Consider the following 26672-nt stretch of genomic DNA (forward strand, 5'->3'; position numbering starts at 1 on the left):
GTCCATTAGGGTGATCAATCTATTATGTGTGTGATCAGAGATATTTTTTTTCATTTGCACGCATGTGAACAACATTCTTAAAAATAATGTATAGTTTAATTGAAAATAAAATTGATTGTATATTAATTTTGTTTTAAATTGGTGAATATTATTTTTTAAAATAAGCTTTACACTTTATATTAAAGATTCTAGAGTACCGGCTTGTTGTTCACATGGTAGAACTACACAAACATGTAAAGTTTCATTAAACTATTTTCAGTTATCATGTCAACGCTATCTACCTGACCAAATATTCCACAAATTATTTAATTAAACAAATAATAAATAAATATTGTTTTCAAAAACATTAAAATTGCTTAGCAATGCAAGCCTACAAATAGTGTATATTAACATACTAATTTTTATTTCTGAAGGACGTATTATACATTCAGAGGAGAAAAAATTTTTTGAAATACCGTACCAGTAATGTTGTAACTAGCGAAAAGTGTACCTCCCCACTTCATATTACTCCACTAAGCATGAGATGTATAATATGCATCACCTTCGGCAAGAAAATGATAGTTAAGATCGTAAGAGAATTTAGGAATACTATTAACCTTTACGAGCCGTGCATTCATTATAGTGGCCAGCTACTATTATGGTCATGGCGTGATGTAATATGTTATAAAGTGTATGTTATATATAAAACATACGTTGATATTCTTTAATTTTATATAACGTTAAGGACATTGCACTTGATTAAAACAATAACGTTTTTTTTTTCTTAAAAAAGGAGCAAAGCCATTTCAACTGCAGTCAACGGAAACCCCGTCAGCTTCCATGCATACCATTACAGCGATTGTTTTACATGGGCCCTCCCCATCCTTTACCACAGGCTCAATTGACTGCAGTGTCCGGGACGCGAACCTGCGATCTTAGGTACGATATGCTGGCTGGACATGTTGTGCTAACGCTAAAGAACCCAACACGAATTTACCCGATTATGCAGGTATACGAACCCCTGGTTAAGAGTTAGGCATTTGCGTGCAATAGTGGCACAAGTCTTCCGGCTTCTAAGGGTTAAGAGTTCCGCAGGGCTCATGCATTCATACTTACTAAGGAAGAGACTAGTGAAATGCTATGTATACATTGTGTCATTGTGTGGGGCAGAAACATGGACATTACGACGAAGTGAAGAGAAGCGACTGCACGCATTTCAAAAGTGGATATGGAGAAGAATGGAGCGTGTGAAATGGACAGACAGTAAGATATGAATTTCTGTTGGAAAGGGTGGGTGAAGAAAGAATGATGCTGAGACTGATCAGGAAGAGAAAAAGAAATTGATATGAATTTCTGTTGGAAAGGGTGGGTGAAGAAAGAATGATGCTGAGACTGATCAGGAAGAGAAAAAGAAATTGATTGGGTAACTGGTTGCGAAGAAACTGTCTACTGAAGGATGCACTGGAAGAAATGGTGAACGGGAGAACAAATTAGGGGCAGAAGGAGATCTCAGATGATAGATGACATTAAGGTGTAGGGATCATATGCGGAGACTAAGAAGAAGGCAGAAAATACGAAATATTGGAGAATGCTAGATTTGCAGTGAAAGACCTGCCCTTGGGCAGAGATACATACATACATACATACATACATACATACATACATACATACATAAATTCATTCATTCTGAAGAAGTGAAAAAGCAATAAAAATGTTTTGGAAATTTTTAATGATTTACAGCGGTGTTTCCCCTTAAGCTGAAAACAGATTTTATGAAAGAAGTAAACAGCAAGCATTGTGTTGACAGTCCACTTGGCCTCACACCACTAGAGCCAACAAGTGGTATAGGGTCACACACAGACCGCTGGAACCCACTCTGCTTCACAAGCGCTGTGATTTGCGACTTCCCAGCCCGACACTGCTGTTATGTTAATAACTAAATCCATTCAAACGTATACTGCTTCGTAAATGGATTAGCATGCTCTACATAACATCTGAACACAACTCCATTATACACGTGCAGTATAAACGTTATCATGAGTACGATTCCCCTTACGGTAGGTTTTTTCTTTCTTGTTGTTCATGCGATGCATGTGATAGTCTGTGTCATGGTAAACTATATGTCGTGAAATACCATCTCATGAATATATAATTCGATCATGAAAGTTCTATATTGTAATACACACTAACTTACCACCATTACCACGATGGTAATAATAATAATAATAATAATAACAATAATAATAATAACAATAATAACAACAACAATAATAATAATAATAAAATAATATATGTCATAAAATTAATAATAATAATAATAATAACAATAATAACAACAACAATAATAATAATAATAATAAAATAATATATGTCATAAAATTAATAATAATAATAATAATAATAATAAAATTGAAGCTTTTATTCATGATATATAATAATGTATTAACAAATGTATGTATCTTTTTTACTCTTTATTTCTGTCGACTATATTCATGTTTTTATTAAATATTACTGGCTTCTGTCTGATTGTCAATTTAAATTAAATGTGTTTTTTTTGTCATGTGTTTGAATTGAGTTACTTACTGTATTTAGTAAACTGTCCTTGTAAATTTTATGTTATATTATTGGCTAAGAAGATCGTACACGAGCCTAGATCTTACGGTAGTGGCTAGAAACATTTTTTGTTTTATAATTTTAATCTGTACTCACTAGCTAACTGGCTAGTTAAATAAATAAAAAAAATAATAATAATGATGTAGAGAAACTGATTGAATATTACGTGCTAGTGTAGTAATGAAACGAACTATTAGACTCCAAGAACTGAAATCAGTCTTCTATCATCGTCATGAAGAGAAAGATGATATAAATAAATGTAAGGAATCAGCTATCTAGTGACGAACGAAACATCTCGCTCTCTTAAGCCTTCCAACGAAGGAGAGCTTTATAAAAGCGTGATGATGAAGGTGGCTGAAATAATTTGTCCAATGAAAGTTGTTAATTAATTTTGAAAAACTGCGCATTTCTCGACTAAATATCCAGAAGAGAATTAAGGAAATTTTCGATCGCGGTTATGAGGAATATTTAAAAAAAAGGAAAAAAAATTGTATATATTTCTAATTGGTTCTTGATGACATTAATGACATTACTGATACAGCAAAGCTTGCGATTTTTATTCTTGGGATTGATGAAGAACGGACTGTTAGTGCACTAGAGCTGGGGACGGAGCGAGTAGAATAGTTGAGTTACTCGGTTCTATCGGTTTATGTGCTTGGCAGCGGAGCACCGAAGTTACTCGGATAACCGTAGCCGTTACCGGTCAGTTCAAACGTTCAAACAGAGTTCACGTATTTTTCTTAATTCTAGCAAACAACAACGTAGGTACTGTTGTATTTAAATATTTTCTGCTGAAGGACAAATTATTTCCTTATCCCCAAGGCGAGCTGAAAGGCCTCTAGTATTGAAGAGGAGTTCATCCTATTATATGACCTGTGAAGTGGGCCTAATGAACACTGACAGTCTGAACATATTACTGTACATAATAATAATAATAATAATAATAATAATAATAATAATAATAATAATAACAACAATAATAATAATAATCATTTATTTATTTATTTATTTATTATTTATTTATTATTTATTATTAATATTTGTGTGCTGAACAACAGCCAGAGGCCAATTATAGTTCAGCACAATACACAAACAGAAGATACAAAGGTGCAAAACAAAAATAAATAATATCATAAATAACAAAAACATACATGAATACAATTGAGTACAAACAGTAAAAACTAATAATCAAAACGAAACTAAACCTTAAAAGGATCTAAATTGTGCCCATGCAAATTGGCATATTTTATGCATCTACAGACTGGAGAAAGTGATTTTGAATTTCGGTTATAAAAAATTTTTTGAAATCTTAAACCTTTTGTAGGAATACGAAGGCTGATATTGTTTATGATAGACTCACAATCAATATCACCCTTGATAACTTTGCAAAAAAATTGATAATCAAGATTTAGACGTCTAGCATAAAGGCTACAACAGTTAAAATATTTACAGGTAATATCATAGTTAAAGTAATGGAATTCCAGGCTACAGATGCATATTCAAGTTTAGAGCGAACCAAAGTAAAGTATAGAATTAATAGTCACTCAGGAGTAGAAAATGAATAAGTTATAGACCTTATTAAACCAAGCATTCTTATTGAATGATTATAAATATATTGAACATGATCGTGAAAGTATAATTTAGAATCGAGTAGTACACCAAGATCTTTTATATAATTTTTCCTAATAATACAGGCGTTATTAAGAGAATCATTAATAATATGATATTATGCTAGGGACTGGTATTATTATTATTATTATTGTTATTATTATTATTATTATTATTATTATCATCATCATTGAAGTCCAGGATAACAGAGAAAGTATGGAATTGAACGGGTTACATCAGGTCCTTGTTTATGGGGATGACGTGGCTATATTAGGAGAAAAACCATAAAAAATTAGGGAAAATACGGAAATTTTACTTGAAGAATGTAAAGAGATAGGTGTGAAAGTAAATCCCGAAAAGACAAAGTATATGATTATGTCTCGTAACCAGAATATTATAGGAAATGGAAATATAAAAGTTGGAAATTTATCCTTTGAAGGGCTGGAAAAATTCAAATATATTGGAGCAACAGTAACAAATATAAATGACACTCGGGAGGAAATTAAACGCAGAATAAATATGGGAATGTGTGTTATTATTCGGTTGAGAAGCTTCTGCCACCCAGTCTGCTCTCATAAAAGCTGTAAGTTAGAATTTATAAAACATTATATTACCGGTTCTTCTATATGGTTGTGAAACTTGGACTCTCACTTTGTGAGAAGAACATAGGTTAAGGGTGTTTGAGAATAAGATGCTTAGGAAAATATTTGGGGCTAAGAGGGATGAAATTACAGGAGAATGGAGAAAGTTACATAACGCAGAACTGCATGCATTTTATTCTTCACCTGACATAATTAGGAACATTAAATCCAGACATCTGAGATAGGTAGGGCATGTAGCACGTATGGGGGAATCCAAAAATGCTTATAGAATGTTAGTTGAGAGGCCGGAGGAAATATGACCTTTGGACAGGCCGAGACGTAAATGGGAGAATAATATTGTAATGTATTTGAGTGAGGTGGGATATGATTATAGAGACTGGATTAATCTTGCTCAGAATAGGGACCGATGGCGGGTTTATGTGAGGGCGGCAATGAACCTCCGGGTTCCTTAAAAGCCATGAGTATTGTTATTATTATTATTATTATTATTATTATTATTATTATTATTGTCATATTAGTGTTTGATTAATATTAAAATATGTTAAAAAAGGAAGTACATTATATTTTTCTTCTATTTGTGTTTATTGGATTTGTGTTACCTCATCAGTCATCACTTTATTTGTATTTATTTCTACGAATTGTTACTTAATTAATTTAATTCATCAATAATATTACTCTTCACTAAGGAGAACATGGTTGTATTGAAGGCTAGTAATGTTATAAAATAAATAAATATTATGTTCTTCAGTTTAAGATTCCACGTTTTATTGATTATTTGTTCCACTTTCCGTAATAGTAAGTAATTCTATGTGTTATTTTTAAGCGTTTTAGGCCGTGCTTCATGGAGCCTGTTTCTATCTTCTTTTTTACTTAGCTGCAGCGTTTAACGTTTACCTCACATATTAATTTATTAGCTGTTGGCAGGCCTACTATAAATCATTTTATCAATTTTATTTCGTCTGTCATATATAACAACACTGAAAGTTAAATAGGCGTTTCATACAAAATAACTCCGTAAATAGTTGTAATCACGCAAATGAAATTTGCAACCGCCATTTTGCAATGAAGAGAAGCACTTTTTTCTCGTCAATTGGCAAAGCGAAAGCGCTTTACTACAACGCTTTTAAAATATGCTTGGTTTCACTTTCAAAGTACGTTCTAAAATTGACTCAATCTATCTAAATTTTAAATCTGCCGCCACAAATTTGTACTCTGTACTGTACTCGGTTTAACCGAGTAATGACGTCACATTAACTGCTTCGAACCGAACCGCTCCGTGCCCCGCCCTATAGTGCACGAACAACAACTGGTTGTAGTTTTCATGCCATGTACCTCTCCCCCGTCTCCTTACTTCTTACAAGTAGACTGTCTCTCGCGTGTAATCACTGCAGTTCGAGTTTTGGTCACCGCTGCGGTAGGTGTAGGAATCTGTACTTCTTTCCTTCCGATCTTCATTCCATCATCATTCCATGGCGTTCTCACATCGCCTGCTGACGAAAGCGGCTGACTGCTGAGAACCCGGATGCTCAGTGAACTTTAGTGCAGTCAGCTGGAGTAAATTGGGAATATTTTTTAACTTAATTAGCCCAGTCTCAAAAGGAAAACAAAGTCCGTGAGTGTTCCCATTCTTCCTCCGCCCCATTCCCAAAGAAGATACCAGAAAGCAAAATATTATTTTTATTTAAATCTAGCACTAGACTGGCACGCGGTGGGACTCACTTCATGTGGAGGAACGGTCAACTCCACTTGTGGAACAACGCCGACAACAAGATCCTTGCCCAATGCGCAACTCGAACCCAGCAAGAGTCGAAATTATTCAAGGAGTGACCAAGAAATCTGCAGAGTGAGCGGACAGCTGTTCGGAAGGACGCATCATCAGTGTTATCTGCCTCAAGCCGGCCGGCCACTTGCGACTTTGGTGGAGGTAGTAAACATCACGTTTCAAATCCATTAGCCTCTCGGCAAGACAGTGACGTCAAATAACTGTGTTGTGACGTGAGCGACTGTTGCTTCCAAGCGGCTTGTTTTCTCCCCAGAAGCAAATTATTTTTTCTATTACAATAAGGTTCAATGTGCTTAAGACTGACGTAACAAAATGACCTTTACTGATGCTGCAGCAGGTGAGTGGTATGCAGACCTTTTGTAAAACAAAAGATCAAGTCGATTTCTAGCGAACAGTCTAAACGAATTGATTACATACTGAATCTGTCGCCTCGGGCATTCTCGACTGGGGTTGGTACTCGTCATTGAGGTCCTGCGTTGTGCAAACACAGAGATCCCGCGATTATTGGCAATTAGGTGACTAGACAAGATTCACAGGTAGCAGTAGCAGTAGTATTAAACGGCGTTTTCAATTGCACGTCATTCAGCTTCGAAATTAAACGTGAACGAGAAACAGATGACAAATTTTACTAGGACTTCTCTATGATGCAAAAGTTCATTACGTGTCATAAATATGTACAACAAGATATCCAAAACTTTAATTTCCTCCCCAAGAAGCTATGCCAAGGATTTCATAGTTCTCTAAAACCCGTCGCCTTCGACAAGGTTGTACATGCGAGCCTAGGATCCAACGGTCAGCATGGTATATACTCGCTAGACATCGAGGACGACCATACATAAATGAATAACTGGATGCAGAGACAGATGGAGAGATAGACGGATAAACAGAGGGGAGGATAGACGGGCGGGCATGAGATAGACAGACAGACAGATTAGAATAGAATAGATTAGACAGACAGACAGACAGACAGACATAGATAGATAGATAGACAGACAGACAGACAGACAGATAGATAGATAGATAGATAGATAGATAGATAGATAGACAGACAGACAGACAGATTAGATTAGATTTAATTTCGAAAATTTGAATAAGATAAAAAGTCTTTAATGGGTTCTCGGAAATCTTTCTTTTCTGTACCTGAGTTGTCAGCATTTGGAGATACAATTCCAGGGGACCTTCGCACGAAGGACATATTAATTGCTACTTTTCGCAATATTTTACAGAATTTTTACTTTAAATCTCATTACCCAATTTTGACTTACACCACTTCTGCTCTGAACGGATCATTTATCTCTCTTCCGTAAGGATTAGAAGTTGTACCGGTATACCTTGTCTTGTGCTTTTGTTGATCGATTGCTTAGGCCTTAGACCATAGCAAATACAAGAGCAGGAACCAAATGATTTATGATCGCTAATATTGCAACAATAACAATAATATTTATTATTATTATTATTATTATTATTATTATTATTATTATCATTATTATTATTATTATTATTATTATTATTATTATTATATCAGTACTTTTAGCTGATCAATATTGTTAAAGAATTTCGGAACTACTCCTTTGATCTTTATACGTCGTCTCATAGATAATCGAAATATGTATACATTTAGGTATCGATTATCTACAGTATATAATTCTTACTTAATATTATTTTGACACAAATATCACTCTTACCACAACAGTGGAGGAAATTAGTTCACTGATAAGCGAAAGCTTTTCCTTAATTTGACATTGAAGTATGACCCATATGTCTGTAAGTTCACATTGAAACCATCATGTGATATCTACTGTCTACAGTGAAGGTTATTCCTTTAAGTTACCGGTACGAAGGAAAAGTGACGACCATGTTATGAAACGATTTATGAAGATTTGCTTTAAGCGTCAGTCTTTGTCACTTGTTTAAGTTTTAAAAGTGATAGATAAAACTGGCTATTGCAAAAGCAAGAACATAACTTTGTGTTGTTTATGTATGATAATAGGATAATTTGTATAAAATATGAAATACGCATGACATTCCTCAGCATAGAAATAAATTCCTGCTTTTTAAGTAACTGATAGAAAACGTCCAAGTTACTTTGTGCTCAGTGACATAAATCTTTGTGTAGGATGTAATTATCAGAGCTAGGAAGTTCGTACCAAAGCAGTATATTCCAGTTGAATTCAGCGAGGAGTATAGATATCACCCGCGCCTCGTCCTGCAGCCGCTCGCTACAGACGATACACAGTATGTTCACATAAACAACGCATAGTGGCATTCTGTGGAACTGTGTAGAGTCGTGAATAGTTTGAAGAATATTGTTAATTTATATTAATAATTTTGGTTCTGAACAAAGTGAGCTATTATGTAATTATTGAATTATTTACGTAATGTTAATATAATGCAGGATTCCAAAAAAGTAAACTCATCTGTTATTAAATAATTATGCAAACAAGAGTGTATAACACGTTTACTTTTTCAAGATTACTTATTCTTCGTTAAATGTTGACGTCTTATGCATTCAGTTGCGTTACAGTCCAAGTTCAACATCGGAATTACGATACGAACTTTCTAGCTGCCATTGCAATAGAAACGAAAAATGTTCTTGAAAACAATTATGGGTTTAATATTATGTCTCACACACGAGATACACTATTAGATTCACAAAGTAGTTGTTCGCCTGATAGTAATAAATATTGTATCATATTTCAGATTTGCTCAGTAACGTCTTGTGACGTAGAACGAATATTTTCAGGGTACAAATATTGTTTTTTTTTTTCTGAACCTAAAAGGAGTAGCCTATTTCTTTTGATAAAATGAAAATGTTCATTGTTATTTGTAATAATGAGGCTAGAATCATAATTGTATACAGTGTATGTTATTTTTATATTTATGGGTAAATTAATTTAGATTGGAATTTACGAAGTTTAAATTACAAATTGTTGTTTTTATATTATATTCCTGTTCCAAGGCTCTGGACGATTGGAGCACATGTTTGGTTACCACCCGACTGTACATATCAGTCGTTTTGCTTCACTGATACCGAGAAACGCTCTATACTTTTCACTCTGTAGAGATATAGCCTAGTCCAAGCTCACACGACTTAACAGTTTTTGTACCAACTTCCTAGCTCTGGTAATTATATGGTCGTATCCTGCTAGCTTCTGGAGCAGAGGTTCGCCGGTTCAACCCGGCCGGAGGGGATGGACTTTAAATGGCGATAAAATTGCCAGCATGGCTTCCTCCGGGAAGGAAGTAAAACTGTGGCATGTGTGCCGTAGATTTAAGGGACATCAAAGAATCTTGTGCCTGATTGAGGGCCATTTTCCAGCAACATAAGGTTTCGACGCCGAAGTACCTGCTGTTGTATTCAATTCAAAACTGTAGTCAATTTCATATTTAATTACATACATAATTCGTTCTGATATATGTATCTCAAATAAATTATATTAATCCAGCATTATAACAATGATGTCTGCGATAATTGGAACACACTGTATGAACCTGTAAGCAATTAATTACATGTACTTAGTCAGCGATGTATGAAATGGAGAAGGAAAGGAATTGACCATCCTACCCTTATTATCTCCTGGCTTAGTCGTCTCATGAGTGATGCCTTATTTGTTTCACTTATGAGGTTCCAACCTGTCTTCGGACACTTGACTAAACAACAAACAATAACTTGAAAGGTATATAATTCATAAATTACACTGAACAACAAGAATTTTGCTCAGACTTAAAACAATGTGTCCCTTATGGTTTGATGTGCGCTGAATGCGGAAAATGCATCCCTTTTCTTCGTATCACGTAAGGTTTTTAAGATATACTATGGTTTCACTTTTCGATAAGCCTCCCCAGGAAACATCTGGTGCTGGTTGGGGTATGAACCAAAACAAAAGCTAATGTATTTTGTGAGTTTATGATTTATTTTATGTTTATTATGGTTGTTGGCATGTTATTTTGTACTTCTATTAAATAAACAGATATTGGTCCCTTCTATTAAGTAAATTTCATAAGAGTTCAAAGTGAGGTCTATGCAATGAATAAACAAGGGTGTGGTTTTCAGTATTTAAAGAAAAAGTTTACCAGTTTGAGTGAAGGAAAATTAAAAGAGGGCATTTTCATCGGTCCGCAAATTCACAAAGTTATGGCTGACCCTTTGTTTGAGGAAAAAAATTTCCGTTACAGAAAGAATGGCATGGCGCGCTTTCAAAGACGTTTGCTCAGATTTCCTTAGAAATTCTAGGGCAGAGAACTACATAGAACTTGTTGTGGAAACCATGTTATGTGCACATGACAAAATGTAGTGTAATATGTCTCTCAAAATACACTTTTTACGTTCTCATTCGGATTTCTTTCCTCCTAACTTTGGTGCGGTAAACGCGAGCTTGGGGAAAGATTTCATCAAGAAATATCTGAAATGGAAAGGCGATATAAAGAAAGATCATCATCCAGCATGCTTGCAGACTACTGTTGGTTCCTTCTAAAATACAGTCCCGGGTCTAGTTATGAACAGAAGTCATCCAGAAAATTATTTAAATGCAAGTTCAAACTTCGAGATTTTTCTCATTATATGCATGAAATATTTTTATTGTTGTTGTGTTTTAAACTATGTTACATCATTTTTGTATCCAGTACACATTTTTCAAGTGTTATGAGGAATTTTTAATCCCTAGCGTGTTGTAATTTTATCAGTAGCAGTGAAAAATTAAACACAAATAAGTTTTGTGAAAAAAATTAAATTCATTTTCCCCGGAAAATGGTACGTGATGGGGCAATTTGGATTTTAAATTCAGATTTAGGGCACACATATTAGTAATATTCACCTATTTTTATTTCGGAGCAAGACAAAAAGTAAAAATTTGTTGTTCAGTGTTATCATAGGTTAGGTTAGAATTGCAATGTTTAGAATTGCAAACATTATCTATGTGTGCGAAACAGAAACGCAATTTTTTTACATTGAAAGCACAATTTATGATATTATCTACGTATTTTGCCTGGAGGAAATGCAGAGTACAAGAGCCTGTCTAGATGCCAAAAGGTAGCAACCCTACCACTAGATTTACCTGTCGAGAGACTAGTAATTTCTCATGGAGACACTCAATCACTAACAGTCTCAGATAAAATAGTCGGGGGGAAACACTTCTCTACAGCTGCTATGACCGGAACAGGCCACTGGGCCTATACCTTGGATGCACTTTTTTGATGATGATGATGATGATGATGATGATGATGATGGTGATTTACGTATATCAGTTCAAGAAAAAAGAAAAACTACCAAGAGAAGTAACGCTTCTAATATAGTAAAAAACCATTTTTCAGAATTTTACAAAATGTATAATTAGAAACTGTGTCATCTACACAACACTAATATCTAAAAATGTCTTAATTAATAGGTATAGAATATATCCAGAAGACAAAATGAAACTGTAAGACGATGAAAGGACAGATTCATCGATGTGGCTAATCAAAGCGATTACCGACTACAACAGGTTTCGGTCTGATTTGTATTTATAGCGATTTTCTCGGAAGAGGAAAAATAAGACACAACGTCTGTTACTAGTTCGCAGTTGTGTGCCAGTTAACGATCTCAGAACCAGAGTGAGTTATGTTACTGCCCAAAATCATGTCTGTATGAAGTGTGTACTGTACGGTATCATTCTAAGTAACCCGTTTCTTGAAGTTGCAAGTGATAGGTCTTTTATTTCCTATGCCACGAAATAAATTTTTTTAATTCGAATTTTTGCTTATGGTATTAAAGATTCTATATTTCCTCTATCCACTGAAATATAATTTGTGTATATATATTCAATGTACATGAATTATGCTGTCGAATGTATTATTAATATTGGCCAGAACCGCAAAATGTATTTTAAAAGCAATTTTCCGAAAGTTGTTTTTTTAAGCATATTCTCTTTCCTTAATTCATGAACCATTGAATATAGTACAGCAAAAGAGACTATAATCATGGCAATATCTTAGAAATTAAAAGAAATACTGTCGCTAATGTCCATATAATTTTAAGGCATATGTAGGGTGTCAGTAATTTCAGAAGGTTTTCTTTGTGATATTTCAAACAAAAGAATTCAACAAAATTTTGCTCGTTTTTGTTTCCTTTTCGAGAGAAAATGGTTTTATATGAAACATTTCATGACATCTTTTGGGAAAGCCACTGATTTAATTCAATTCAATTTAAGAGACCAGTGTATAATGCTAATAAATGTTTCGAAGAATTTTAGTTTTTTCCTTTAAACGTATAGAAATTTGACACGAACAATCCTGACTCGCGATACGGAATGCGGTCTGGTTCGAATCCTCATGGGGGAAGAAATTTTCTCATGAAATTTCGGCCAGTGTATGGGACCGGTGCCCACCCAGCTACGATAGGTAGCGAAAATTCTGAGGGATAATCGTGCTAACCACATTCTGGTTGGATGACCGTCCATCTCCGCTGCGGCATGTGGACGTGAGGCCAGCAGCCGGCTGGTCGGTCTTGGCCCTTCATGGGATGTAGCGCCATGGATTTACTTTTTTTTTTTACACGAAAAAATATAGCATTGTATAATTTCTTTTCAGAACGAAAAATTACATTTTTTTTCGGATCAAATTTATGCACATTTAAAGGGCAAAACTAAAATTCTTTCAATACTTTATTATCATAATACGCTACTTTCTTAAATTACTGAGCAGTCTGGGAATTAAATCAATGATTTTCTTGAAACAAGGTATGAAATATTTCATATAAAATAATTTTTATCTGGAAAGGAAGCAAAAACGAGCAAAATTGTATGAAACTTCAAGTTCCGATGCCAGATTGAATACTTCTCAGTTAAAACATTTACTGCAAGCAAACAATACGTAATGAATAATTTCAAGGGAAAAATTGTTCCGGGGCCGGGTATCGATCCCGGGACCTCTGGTTGAACGTACCAGCGCTCTACCACTGAGCTACCCGGGAACTCCACCCGACACCGTCTCAACTTTTCCCTTTTATATCCACACAACTCGCGTGGGCTGACGAAACGCCAGAGACCCACAACGAGTGCACACAATCTCTGTGTGTTTCGTCAGCCCACGCGAGTTGTGTGGATATAAAAGGGAAAAGTTGAGACGGTGTCGGGTGGAGTTCCCGGGTAGCTCAGTGGTAGAGCGCTGGTACGTTCAACCAGAGGTCCCGGGATCGATACCCGGCCCCGGAACAATTTTTCCCTTGAAATTATTCAAATCTGCTTTACAGGGATCTTCACCTGAAAGATTAGATTTGCATAATATATACGTTACTGTGTACGTTAACAGAAAACCACAATTTCTAGTCACACAGAGATTGTGTGCACTCGTTGTGGGTCTCTCGCGTTTCGTCAGCCCACGCGAGTTGTGTGGATATAAAAGGGAAAAGTTGAGACGGTGTCGGGTGGAGTTCCCGGGTAGCTCAGTGGTAGAGCGCTGGTACGTTCAGCCAGAGGTCCCGGGATCGATACCCGGCCCCGGAACAATTTTTCCCTTGAAATTATTCAAATATGCTTTACAGGGAGCTTCACCTGAAAGATTAGATTTGCAAAACAATACGTAAGTTAAAAGTTGAAATAATAATACATGTTGTAGAATAGTATGTTTTTACATCCCATGAAAGTATTAAAGGTGGCAATTGAGATTGAAGAGTACTATGCTTATCTAAAGTCTTACTTGCATGATATATTTATAGAAAACATATAAAAGAAAATACTTTTCTTATACGTTATTTATAATGTTCAAATTTTTTTTTTTTTACTTCTCAAAACGTAATAATGAAAAATTTTCCATTTTCTGAAAATTCCTGTAGGCTTACCTCTTACAAATACAGTTAAAAATAATATTACGTTATTTTACCTTTCATACGCTCTGGGTGGAAGCAACAAGAGAGAGGCGGCTCAGAATAGCATTAATATCCCAAAGAGGTTTAATCTTTGTGCAAGTTTACTTCCATTATACTCTTGACGTAGTTAGTAGTGAGTAGAGAGGTTTAATGAAATAAGCCGAGAAACTAATCTGAACACAGCACAAACTATGCAAATAAACATAATTAATACATAACTGACTCTAGGCAATAATGAATATTAAAACGTTCCTTTCACAAGTGTGTACCATTATATTTATATGCAGGGTCTGAAGGATATAGGCTAAGTTGGCCAGCAAGTAGTATAGCAAAATTCACTACACAGGTCAGTTTTGATGTAGTTTTCTTCTATCTAGTACTTTCATTATGTCATAAAGAAGCTTAGAAACTATGGGCACTAAGAATTGAAAAATAAGCTGCCTAAAATGTACTATAAACTACATAAAACAGGCAATGAAATAAGCTTTAACAATTGAAATAGGCATTAAAAGGTAAAGAGTAAGCAATCATTTATGTCAGTATAATTTTGTTCAGCCTAGAGGGTGTTTCCGGGCTGGTGTTACAAACTTTCAGGAATGATGGCGAAGGGCACATGTATCAATTTGAGATAAGGAACCATGGTTCGGAAATGACTGAGTCGAAAGATATAAGCAAAAATAGTTGTGTAGAAATGGAACTGTAATTTCGCATCACGTGCCCTCCTTCCCTTAACCTTTGGAACAGTCGTGGAAAAATGGTATGGGCCGGAAGTCTCCTACATGGGTACTTGTCCCGATACAATCTGTGAGCTTGTCTACTGTTCCCATTGGCTCATCCGTATTCGAAAATCAGGTCTGCTTATTCCGCTCTCGTGTACTCCTCCATTTCACTAGGACTGATCGACTGGACACTGCAACTTGTACATATACACTGCTGTCTACAGACGTGCATATTAGGACCGATCATATCCGTTACACATTACGCCATCTGCATTGCTTTAGTGTAGTTTCCTGTCCCCATCCCTCAGACAGCGCACTGAACGGAATGCTGTAGGTAGATAACGTAAACAACAGATGAATACAGTATGTGTAAGATGTAGGCTACATATAAATACACAAAGAAGGTATACAGAGGAATAAAATTATTTCAGTTCCACACAACTATTTCCACTTGTAACTTTCGACTCAGTCATTTCCGGAACAGGGTTCCTTATCTCAAATTGATACACGTGCCGTTCCCCAACATCCCTGAAAGTTTTTAACACTAGCCCAGAGACATCCTGTATATTTAACCTTATTTACTTTAAGATTTCTATATAAAGACACAAAGTGTCTCATAGTTAAAATATCGATTCTAAGACTGATCGTATCATCACTACTTAAGTGAATGTGAACAATAAAGATTTTATCTACAAGATGATTCGCGAAGTTTTTCCCTTTGTTTACAGAGGTGATTCCTGAGGTTATTTGGAAGAAAAAATGTAAATAAATTAATGGGATCATATTCATAATTATGGAGTTACGGCAATTTGAAAACGGTAGAAAAAACTTTTATTTCAGGAATTCTGCAACGAAAATGCAATAATAATAATAATAATAATAATAATAATAATAATAATAATAATAATAATAATAATAATAATAATAATAAATAAATAAATAAATAATTAAAATATGAACAATTGGTTATTTGTGTCACTTTCTTTCATTTAGAGTGAATTTAAATCACATTTTCGAAAATGCATCCCTGAATCTCAAGACAACGGTCCGCACGGATGTGAACAGCACGTGTAGCATTTCGCAGCGTCTCAGGTTTGTTACTTACTGTCGCCGTGACATCCAGAATGCGTTGAAGCAGCTCTTCGCATTTTAGTACCCTGACCTGATATCTGATAATAAATAGCAACTATAAAAACTATCAACAATGTGCACGTAGTTATGGCAAAAAACATGCCTAGCGCTGCATTCACTATGACGCGTTTCGGAAATGTGTAATAACTCCGTAATTATGAATGTGATACCATTAATTTATTTACATTTTTTGTTCCAAATAACCTCAGAAATCACCTCTATAAACCGGGGCAGAACTCCGTGAGTCACTCTGTATATTCGCTGAGGAGGAGCGACAACTTTTGTCACTGAGAATGTTTTTATATCTTGAATATGATCACTCTACGTCACACAAACATATGGGTGCATATCTGAATGAAGCATTTTCATCTGGTTCCAAAACGGGTACTGTTTTACTGTGTCCCTGCAGTAGAGCAGAAGAAATTTCTACCAAAGGTTGCAAACCTGAGTTATTTTTCATACGTGTTAAAACAAAGAAGCAATAAGAAAAACTGATTTAGCACACAACTGGAAACTGTATATACGACATGAACTAGTAATAATTGTCGTTCGAATGTGGCTGATAAGCCCCAAACCCTTCCTATATCAATATCGGAAACCCATATTTAACCCGAGACTTCAACTCTGCCTATTTCCATGTTTGAAGATGTTAGATGAAATGAGGAGGAGGTGGAGTGTTTGTGGAATGATAGAGGAAAACGTAGTGCTCCGAGAAAAACTCTCTGCAACGTCTGTTTTGTTCACAAATTCCATTACGACCTGGCCGGAGATCATAACCTATCCAGATCAGCGCGGTATCACTCGAATCACAGAAGCGGCGTTACTCTGTATGTACATTATGATAAAGGAATTAACTCCGTACAAGTAAATGAAGTCTGGTTTCTATTTAACATACATTACATTAGTAGATGGCTGATGTTCTGTGAACTGTGTTACTATAGTCTATAGGTATGCAATTCATATCGCCTACACGCCCTACACTGAGTAAAGGCTATACACGGTGATTCACGAGGATTTACTGTCCCTTACGGAGCTTATTTCCGAAGACATTGAGAAAAAAATCTCATAATCTCAATATTTTCAGAGTTACACTAATTTGAAGTTGTTAGTAAAATATCATTATTCTTGAGTTTTAAAAGTAAAAGAATATTAGAGATAGGCCTAAAGAATGAAATATTCAAGAGTATCATTTCTTTAATTAGTTAATATTCTGAAGCTAGAAATGTGTAAATTCCATAGCTGCCTCGTACATAATTTTTTTTAACTACAAAATTACATTTTCTTACGCATTTATCACAATTGTTACAAATCACGCCACTCTTGTAAATTCTTGAGGACTGTAAATTAAAATGCACAATTAAACTGTAAAGAATCAAGTTCCTGAAGTCGTATGATTTGTAACAATTTTTGTGACAAGTGCGTAAGAATGATGTTAACCAGGTACGATAGAATTTAACACGAGAAAGACATAATACACATTCCGAAGTGATATAGTGTTAAAAGTTGTGTAATCAAGATGTGTAATTTTTAGTTAAAAATTGAAAAACAAAATCTCTACAAAGCAATTAACAACATATTTTTAGCTTCAGAACACTAGCCAGTTAAAAAATGACACTTCTGGTCAGTAATTAGCTATTTGTAATATTTTTTTGCCCTTAAAACTAAAGAAAAAAATTATTTTACTAACAACTTCAAATTAGTGTAACTCTGAAAATGTTGAGATTAGGACACATGCTTATATGACATTTTTTGCTCAGAATGTCTTCGGAAATAAGCTTCGTAAGGGACGGTAAATCCTCGTGAATCACCCTGTATACTACGATAATAAATAAAGTCATTCTGTTTGCATTTAAAATATACTGGTATATATTGGTATAAGAATGCTGAAGAGAAGTGTTTAAAAAAGATAATTTGAGTGTCCACACCTTAGGCAGTCCAAAGGCAATATGGAAGAGAAATGACGTACATGAGTTGAAGTAAAGCTAGGGAGTAGGGATAATGTGTGAGTGAACTGTAATTAGGAGAAGAAAGAATGATTTCCGGCGCATTACTCAAATTGTAGCCTTCGAATTCGATCCGAGGCAGAGCAATGAGGGATATCTCCCTTCCAAGCGAGTGGATATGCATGTTTCTTCTTACATTTTTCTTTCTTCTGTTTCCTTAGGCCAGTGGTAGTCAGCACTCGCTGATTTGGGTAAAGGTAAGCGGACCGTCCCATGTGACTCGTCGTGCAGCAGGAAGAGGTAGAGAGCATACCCGCTAGCAGCTATGAATGTACCATAGAGCAGTGTGTTCTCCGCGGGTAAGAGACGCTAGCCCCAGGGTGCTCTGTGCTGATGACCGCTGTCTTAAGCGATGGTCCTGCACTATGCTGGCCAGAAAAAGTAAATGGTTCAAAATTCTCATACATTTTCAGAACTAACGAGTAATAGGGCCCAATTCTGTTATGAAAATGTATTATTGATTTAAAATGAATTAGAAAATGCAAGAAATAAAAGGAACGACAACCATGAAAAAGAAAACGTAAGGTACATATCAAGCATTAGAATCAATCATGGACTGGATAAAATCTATGCCCTGCAAGAAGAAGAAGAAGAAGAAGAAGAAGAAGAAGAAGAAGAAGACTCTTATCTGTGTGTTCTAAGTATCTGTGAAAAGACGATAACCTTTCGGCAGCCGTTTCTAAAAACTATAGTCTACCCTGTTCATAATACGAAGACTAACGTAAGAAGAAGGAACTGCATTGTTTGTAGCTCAAGTCTCCATAAACATTGCAATTGCAACTCTATCGATTTAACAGTGTGCATAAATGGCGTATGTCCATTGAACAGTGAACTCCGAAAGTCTTGTCACCCCCACTTGTTTGTATGTTGATGTGCATCCATTTGGAACATGTCATAGCAGATGTGTGACAATGATTCAGATTTCAGATTGTTTAGTGATCCAGAACATCAGTATAGGCACCATTATTGTCGCAGCACAAAATGATGTGGCGCCATGTCCTGTGTGAAATTTTCCACAGCAAAGGCGGTGTGATTCCCTGTGGGGGATAATTAAGCAGCATGTCTCGAAACATCGATACCAGACAATTGAAGATTTGAAGCAAGCTGTTAGGGAGGCATTCAGGGAAATCACACCGCCCTTGCTGCGGAAAATTTCACACAGGACATGGCGCCGCATCATTTTGTGTCGCGACATTGATACTGATGTTCTGGATCACTAAACAAGTTGAAACGTAAAGTATCAACCATTGTCATACATCTGCTATGACATGTTCAAAATGGATGCACAACAACATACAAACAAGGAGGGGGGGGGTGACAAGACCTTCGGACCATACTGTACACTCTGAATGCAAACCTACGAGAAGAGTAGAATGATCAAAGAAGCGGTGAAGTGAACGTCTGTAATAATCATTAACAACTGAAGTCAGAACAAATGAAATATTTTAAATTCTTGGTAACGGTGGTGGTAGTGGTCAGAGGTCTGCATCGGACGTTTTCGCTCGAGCGCCAAGTAGTGCATAGCATAATCCGATAGGTAGCGCACATGCATGATAGGTAAAATTGTCAAGAGCGATAAATCCTCGAACGGTATAAGCCGAGCGTTAGACATTCGTTCTTGTTACAGTGATGAACTGTGTAGTAACATCATAGATGTTTATCATTTCAAAACTTTGCAGTGTTTAACTAATCTCTCCATAGTAGCCTACAACTACAAAACTTGCTTTAAAATGTAATATAAATGTTGTAGGTAGGCCTAAATGTTTCCCCCCACCCCCACCCAGGAGTGATTTTGTTTTTGCCACATCTGATAGATGATATTGGATGTAAATGTAATTATTATAAACGGAGAACACAATCACGATAATGCAAGAACTGTATCAAGTTTTCTAATAATAATAATAATAATAATAATAATAATAATAATAATAATAATATCTAATCATTAGTGTATCAATCTTTGCGTCTGTAACAGTTGTGCAGCGTGATTATTCGTTTTATTATATTTTCTGTGACGTTATCTCTGTACTAATATTGTTATTAATCTACTGCTATATCAATAATATTTTGTAAAACGTTTCTACATTGTCGCAGTATATAGGCGGAACACTATGTATGGACCTATCATATTATATATGTGGTAAATCAAATATTGAATAATTATTAATTAACAATAATAACTGTATATCGAAGTTTTTCATAGGCCTACTATTATTTATAACTTCATGTTCCTGTTTTGGTACGTTCCATTGACTGTTGCATTAAACGTTTGTCATAAACTCAGAAAATAAAGCCTTATTTTTACCGTGTAAGCAAAACATATGTGTATCTTATCTTTCGCCTTCCATACAAGATAAGACATGTCGGTGAGATGACCTTGCACTGTGCTTCTATTTATTACGATCGTATCACGACCGATCGTATCTCACTCGAGGGTGCGACACTCGACGGAGTTCAAACGAGCGATTTAACTCCAATGCAGCACTCTGGTAGTGGTGGTTGTGACAGTGATGCGATGTGATGAAAAAAGTAAGATAAACGCTTAAAAATATTGTAAAAGAAAGTCCAATTTTTCCTCTTTCTTACTCTCTTCAGATCCTAAAAGAGTGACCAAATATGAAGCCTCTATCACTGACTTTGCACACGAGCAGTCGTTAACCTCTGTGAGCGGAACGTATGACGAAGAGTTGTGCATGAGCACTGCATTGTGTCGATCAGAAACTCCGTTTAAAAATATTTGCTTACCGATGAATTAATTAGTAGCACATGTAAATAAATGTACCAACTTTCTTGATACAAAAAAGACTGGTACACATCTCACGATACATCTCAATCACTGGGTGATATCAATAGGCATCAGAATTATAGTAAGAACGGGAGCTCGTATACGGCAGACTACAGACAATAACCTCATTTGACACAATCATGTGTTATAGCTATAGTGTAGAAATCCATGTAACGCATTCGTACAGCTGGCGCCAGCGTTTTTGCAGTGTGTCCTAGAGTGTAGTGCCCAGTTTGTGAGCATGTTCCTAGTGCAGCTGAGAATGGTACCACTTCATATACACGTCACATCAGCATTTTGTCAAAGAAACACAGTTGTCAGACGGACTACGCTAAAGGTAAGACACTATCACTTAACGTTCCCATTACTTATTTCACACGCCAAAAACGGTGACGTAGACTGTAATAGGTAACATCCACTTCCTGGCATCGGTCACAGTCGCACAAGATATACCGCGAGGTGTGTATATTAGTTTCAGCGTTGTTGTTGTTGTTGTTTAGTCAACTGTCCAAAGGCAGGTCTGAACCTCACAAGTGATACTAGAGTATTGTCCAATAAATGTTACAGTGATTAAATGAATGTGTTACATTATAGCGTCAATAGAGTAACGGTTTCTTCAATTGAAGCTTCCCTAGGTCCCACAAACAAAATCCTGAGGACTTTTTGTAGTGCGAAGTGTGCGCGATAACGTCATGATTAACGTGTTGCGATGCCAGCCGAAAAGTCGCGGGATCGTTTCGCAATGGGGTCATGGATTTTCGCCACTGATCTAATTCTTCCGGCTGCACTATGGTCCTGGAATTTACTCAGTCCCTAACTGAAATGAGTACCAGCGGTATTTCCTTGGGGATAATAAAAGCGGTGGAACCTAGGACTGACATCCATACTGCTATTAATGTCTGCAATGTCTGTGTAACTGGAAACCTTAATCTCGCGATTCCTTCTGAGTCTCCATAGTCTATTATGGGGATGACCGATGACCTTTTTTATAGTGCGAGGTCTCCAGTATGTTTATGTGGTGGGCGATGTGAAATTTACAGAGTTAGTAGCCAAGACCGAAAATTTCTCATTAGTTGGTAATAGGCTCTAAGACAGTGATGGAAAATTGAGTTACTCGTCAGAGAAAATGGGAGAAAAACACTCTGGATACATAAAATCATCACTTAAAAATTGTCCTATAATTACTTGGTTCTTTTTAAGACAGATTATTAAATATATTATTACACTTATACAATGTCATACTACTTCTGACCAATAAAACGGTACGGGACGACGTGTTTCAACCAACCATGGCTGCTTATCCTACAATTCTTATCATTTACTTAGCATTTGTTTTGCATTTGTTTTTGTTTGCCTACATTTTACTTTCAATAATTAATTGTACATTTTAAATTGATTCACTTTTATTTCTCCATCTTTAATTAAAACTTCTCTAACATTTATCTTGTTTATATTATTTATGTTATGTTATAGCTTCTGCTGTATGAGATTATGGATAGTCACGTAACAGAGATTGTTTAATATTTATTGAAAATTGAAGTGGAATGCAATTGTTTTAATAAAATTTAAACTGAATCAACAAAGCCTTCTTGACTAGTAATCGTCTATGGATTTCAATGAAGGACACAACTGGTAACAAGAGAACAGCTCACCGTAAAACACTACTGCCATCTAGGGGAATATTTGTAATGATGAGATGGTACAATAATACATTTTCAAGGCAGTTTAGTATCTATTTTAGTAAGTCAATTAATATTTCATGTATTAGAGTATTTTATTTCTTCTAATCTTTATATACTTTCTTCTAATCGTGTAATAGTCAATTAAATCCCACTCGAGTTTTGATTTTCTGTAGATACATCAAAATCTCTAGTGAGATTACTGTAGATAAATTAGACAGGATAGCTGGATTAGACAGGACAGATTAGATAGCATAGAGTGGATAGATAGATGGATAGACAGACAGACAGACAGACAGACAGATAGATAGATAGATAGATAGATAGATAGATAGATAGATAGATAGATCAGATTAGATAGATCAGATAGATAGATCAGATAGATAGATCAGATAGATAGATCAGATAGATAGACAGACAGATAGACAGACAGATAGACAGATAGATAGATAGATAGATAGATAGATTAGATAGATAGATTAGATAGATAGATAGATAGATAGATAGATAGATAGATAGATAGATAGATAGATAGATAGATAGATAGATAGATAGATAGATAGATAGATAGATAGATAGATAGATAGATAGATAGATAGATAGATAGATTAGATAGATAGATTAGATAGATAGATTAGATAGATAGATTAGATAGATAGATTAGATAGATAGATTAGATAGATAGATAGATTAGATAGATAGATAGATAGATAGATAGATAGATAGATAGATAGATAGATAGATAGATAGATAGATAGATAGATAGATAGATAGATAGATAGATAGATAGATAGATAGATAGATCAGATAGATAGATCAGATAGATCAGATAGATAGATAGATAGATAGATAGATAGATAGATAGATAGATAGATAGATAGATAGATAGATAGATAGATAGATAGATAGATAGATAGATAGATAGATAGATAGATAGATAGATAGATAGATAGATAGATAGATAGATAGATAGATAGATAGATAGATAGATAGATAGACAGACAGACAGACGGAAAGAGGACAGACATACAACCAACAATGTTGGATATTTCTGGGAAGAATATTTAGCACTTTCCTGCACTGCAATGTTGCAATACCAAGAAATTATAATATTCGTGAATTCTTGTACTACAGAATTTAGACGAATGTGCCATAGTCCCTTTTGGCAGGCAGGCGTCAACGAGCGCCGTCCCAGTGGCACAGTGCATGTGCTGTGGAACAAGGCGAATCAATTAGCACTGTCCAATTGAGACCACGCTGCTGACTCTAATTACAGATTAAAAAATACATTTACTCATAGGAAGCATGCTTCAATGCCTACTCAGACTTACGTATTTATATTTTAAAACTGACTAAAGTTATGGGTTTAAAAGGACACAGATATTGAACCAAAAGATTAATATTTATTGTGTGTTTTGAGCAACCACATGCTTAAGGGGGCAGGTAGCTTTGGCCTGCAAAAATGTAGTGAAATCCATTTTTTATAGCTCACAATCAGCTACTATAAAAGCTAAATGAACAAAACGTTTCATGCTTAACATACATACATTACACTTTATAAAACAATATTCAGAATATTAAAGTGGCTAAAAGTTACCTGTAAAAATAATATCAAATTTGCATATCTTTTTACAACCGTTAAGCACTTACATAATAAAATACACAAATAACGGCATGATTCTTTTACAGAAATGATCTAAGGTCTACATCAACATCATAGTCTAGGATCTTTTACCTATTCCCTCAGGAAACATGTTTTTATTATTTTTTTTTTTTTTTTAGAAAATCTAATATTGAAAAAGAGAATTAAGTTCCAAAGTACATTCATAAGTAAATTATTCCACAGGCCGATCGAAAAAATAGACAGAACAAGAAGTACCATAACAGGCCAGAGTAATGTAATTCAGGGGGTTCCATTTTAAATTACATATCCAGCGGAACCGGATTCAAATCTGAGGAGGGAAATGAACATTTATTTTTCTATTGAGACTAGCTCTATAATATGTCCTTTACTTTGTGTTTGTTTTGTGTTGTCTTAAGCGTTAGCAATGCTGACGCCACAACAAGTGAATCCTATTACATGTATGAAATTGGCTCGTAATCCTCATGACAGGAGGACGGAACGGAAGAGAGATTATTATTATTATTTATTATTATTATTATTATTATTATTATTATTATTATCATCATCATTATTATATACTTTCCTTCTTGTGACAGTTGCAGCACTTACAAGGTAAGTCAATAAACTAAATCCGTGTTGTAATAAGAGTAGTCTACTGTATATGTCGTGATATTTTATTGCCAAAATTTTACTCAAAGTTTATACCCTATATTGTATAAGTTATATGCAGTATTCAAGGTAAATAACTGTTACGTTCAAAATCTTTATTACTTCGAAGAAGACGAGCTTAGTATAGTTGTACAAACCAATACTTCTCGGAAGATGTTCTTCTACATTCCTAAAACTGTCACATGCCATATTTCTTTTTTCTTGGGAACCGAAAGGAAACCAATTCAAATCTGCTTATTTCATTAAGGATTGTAAAGACACCCATGACGAGTTTCAAACAACCGATGGTGTTTCCTTTGAATCATCAATTATGCTTCAGCAGCGCACAGTCAACAAAGAGGCGTTCAATTTGTTTACTGACCTCGGTGCAAAGAGAAAGAGGTCAATGGTCTTCGTATACCTTGAAATGGATGGAATATAGATTGAATAATTAGGATAGCAAACCTTTCATTTAATCAACTTTTGATAATGGGAGTGTAAGGGAATAAACTTGTAATATTCAAGAGAATGATTAATTATTTAGACGTGTAATTCGTGTATCAGCGCAAAGGAACAAGATAAATCATAGATCCATTCATAACCAAGACTTGGACCTTATGCGGAGATCAAGAGGAAGGCGGAAAGCAGGTAAGATTGGAGAATGCTGGGTTTGCAGTGAAAGACCTGAATGAATGAATGAATGACTGAATGAATGAATGGATGACAACGTAGATGTTCCTTGGTGTAAGGAGCAAATGTTGAAGCACATTTCTAAGAAATTCAGAATTGAAGAACTCGGTGCAAAAACCGATCAAGTCCAATTCTTTTTAAAAATCGACATTTAGTAGTCTATACACTGCATATACAGGGACATCATTTTATTTTTACTTCAATTTTTATTGTACCTGAGTTTTTGAATGTACTTCACTCCCACCCCTTCTACTAATGAAGTTCAACCGTCCTCCACACAGATCCAAGACCGCATATACAGTCATAGTAGCCTTACGGTCATAGTAAACAGTACGTTCCAAAAATACGTTCGCGTTTTCCAGTGACGAAAGAGCTTTCAATATTGAATCATTTTCGCACAGGTACTGTCGTCCATATGCCTACGTCGTATTCCTGTTTCCCCCACCAGCTTTTATTCGCCAGCTAGTGGTTGGGTTGACTTGGGTTGAGAACATTAATTTCTGTTAGGAATTTGACGTCTACGTAATATTATACAACTGTTTAAATAACTTGAGTAAAAGGGCCTCGTTAAGCAATTAACTGTCACGTGATTTCCTCCCTTTCTACGACCCTACGACATAACCACTTGGACAGACAGTAGATAGTATGTCCGAGTAATTTTATTTTTCGGATCGAGCAGAAGTAAAGATTAAATTTACAGTACGTAAGGTACTCTTTTATAGAGTAGGTACAGAATTATTTCAACATGAGTTACTATTACGAAGGACGAAACTGCTAATTGGGATTAGGTATAATAGTCTATAGTGCGATAATATGCACATTAGAACTGAAGCCTGTATCGAAATGAACGGCCACCATTTTAAAAAATGTGTTTAAATATCCATATTATGATTATTTTTCAATTTAACTTCATTCTCTATATTGTACGTTAATGTGCTGTAGACAGTGTAATATACATTGCATAATGA

The 26672-nt window shown here is 35.3% G+C and overlaps 1 protein-coding gene across 1 annotated transcript in view; it reads right to left on the minus strand.

Moving 5' to 3' along the window:
- The window catches only part of LOC138704812 (receptor-type guanylate cyclase Gyc76C-like), a 934849-nt gene that overhangs the window by 461702 nt on the left and 446475 nt on the right, over positions 1-26672 (minus strand). The gene's annotated exons all lie outside the window — the stretch shown is intronic.

This window comes from Periplaneta americana, chromosome 8, assembly GCF_040183065.1.
Source record: "Periplaneta americana isolate PAMFEO1 chromosome 8, P.americana_PAMFEO1_priV1, whole genome shotgun sequence".
In the NCBI taxonomy this organism is placed as follows: domain Eukaryota; kingdom Metazoa; phylum Arthropoda; class Insecta; order Blattodea; family Blattidae; genus Periplaneta; species Periplaneta americana.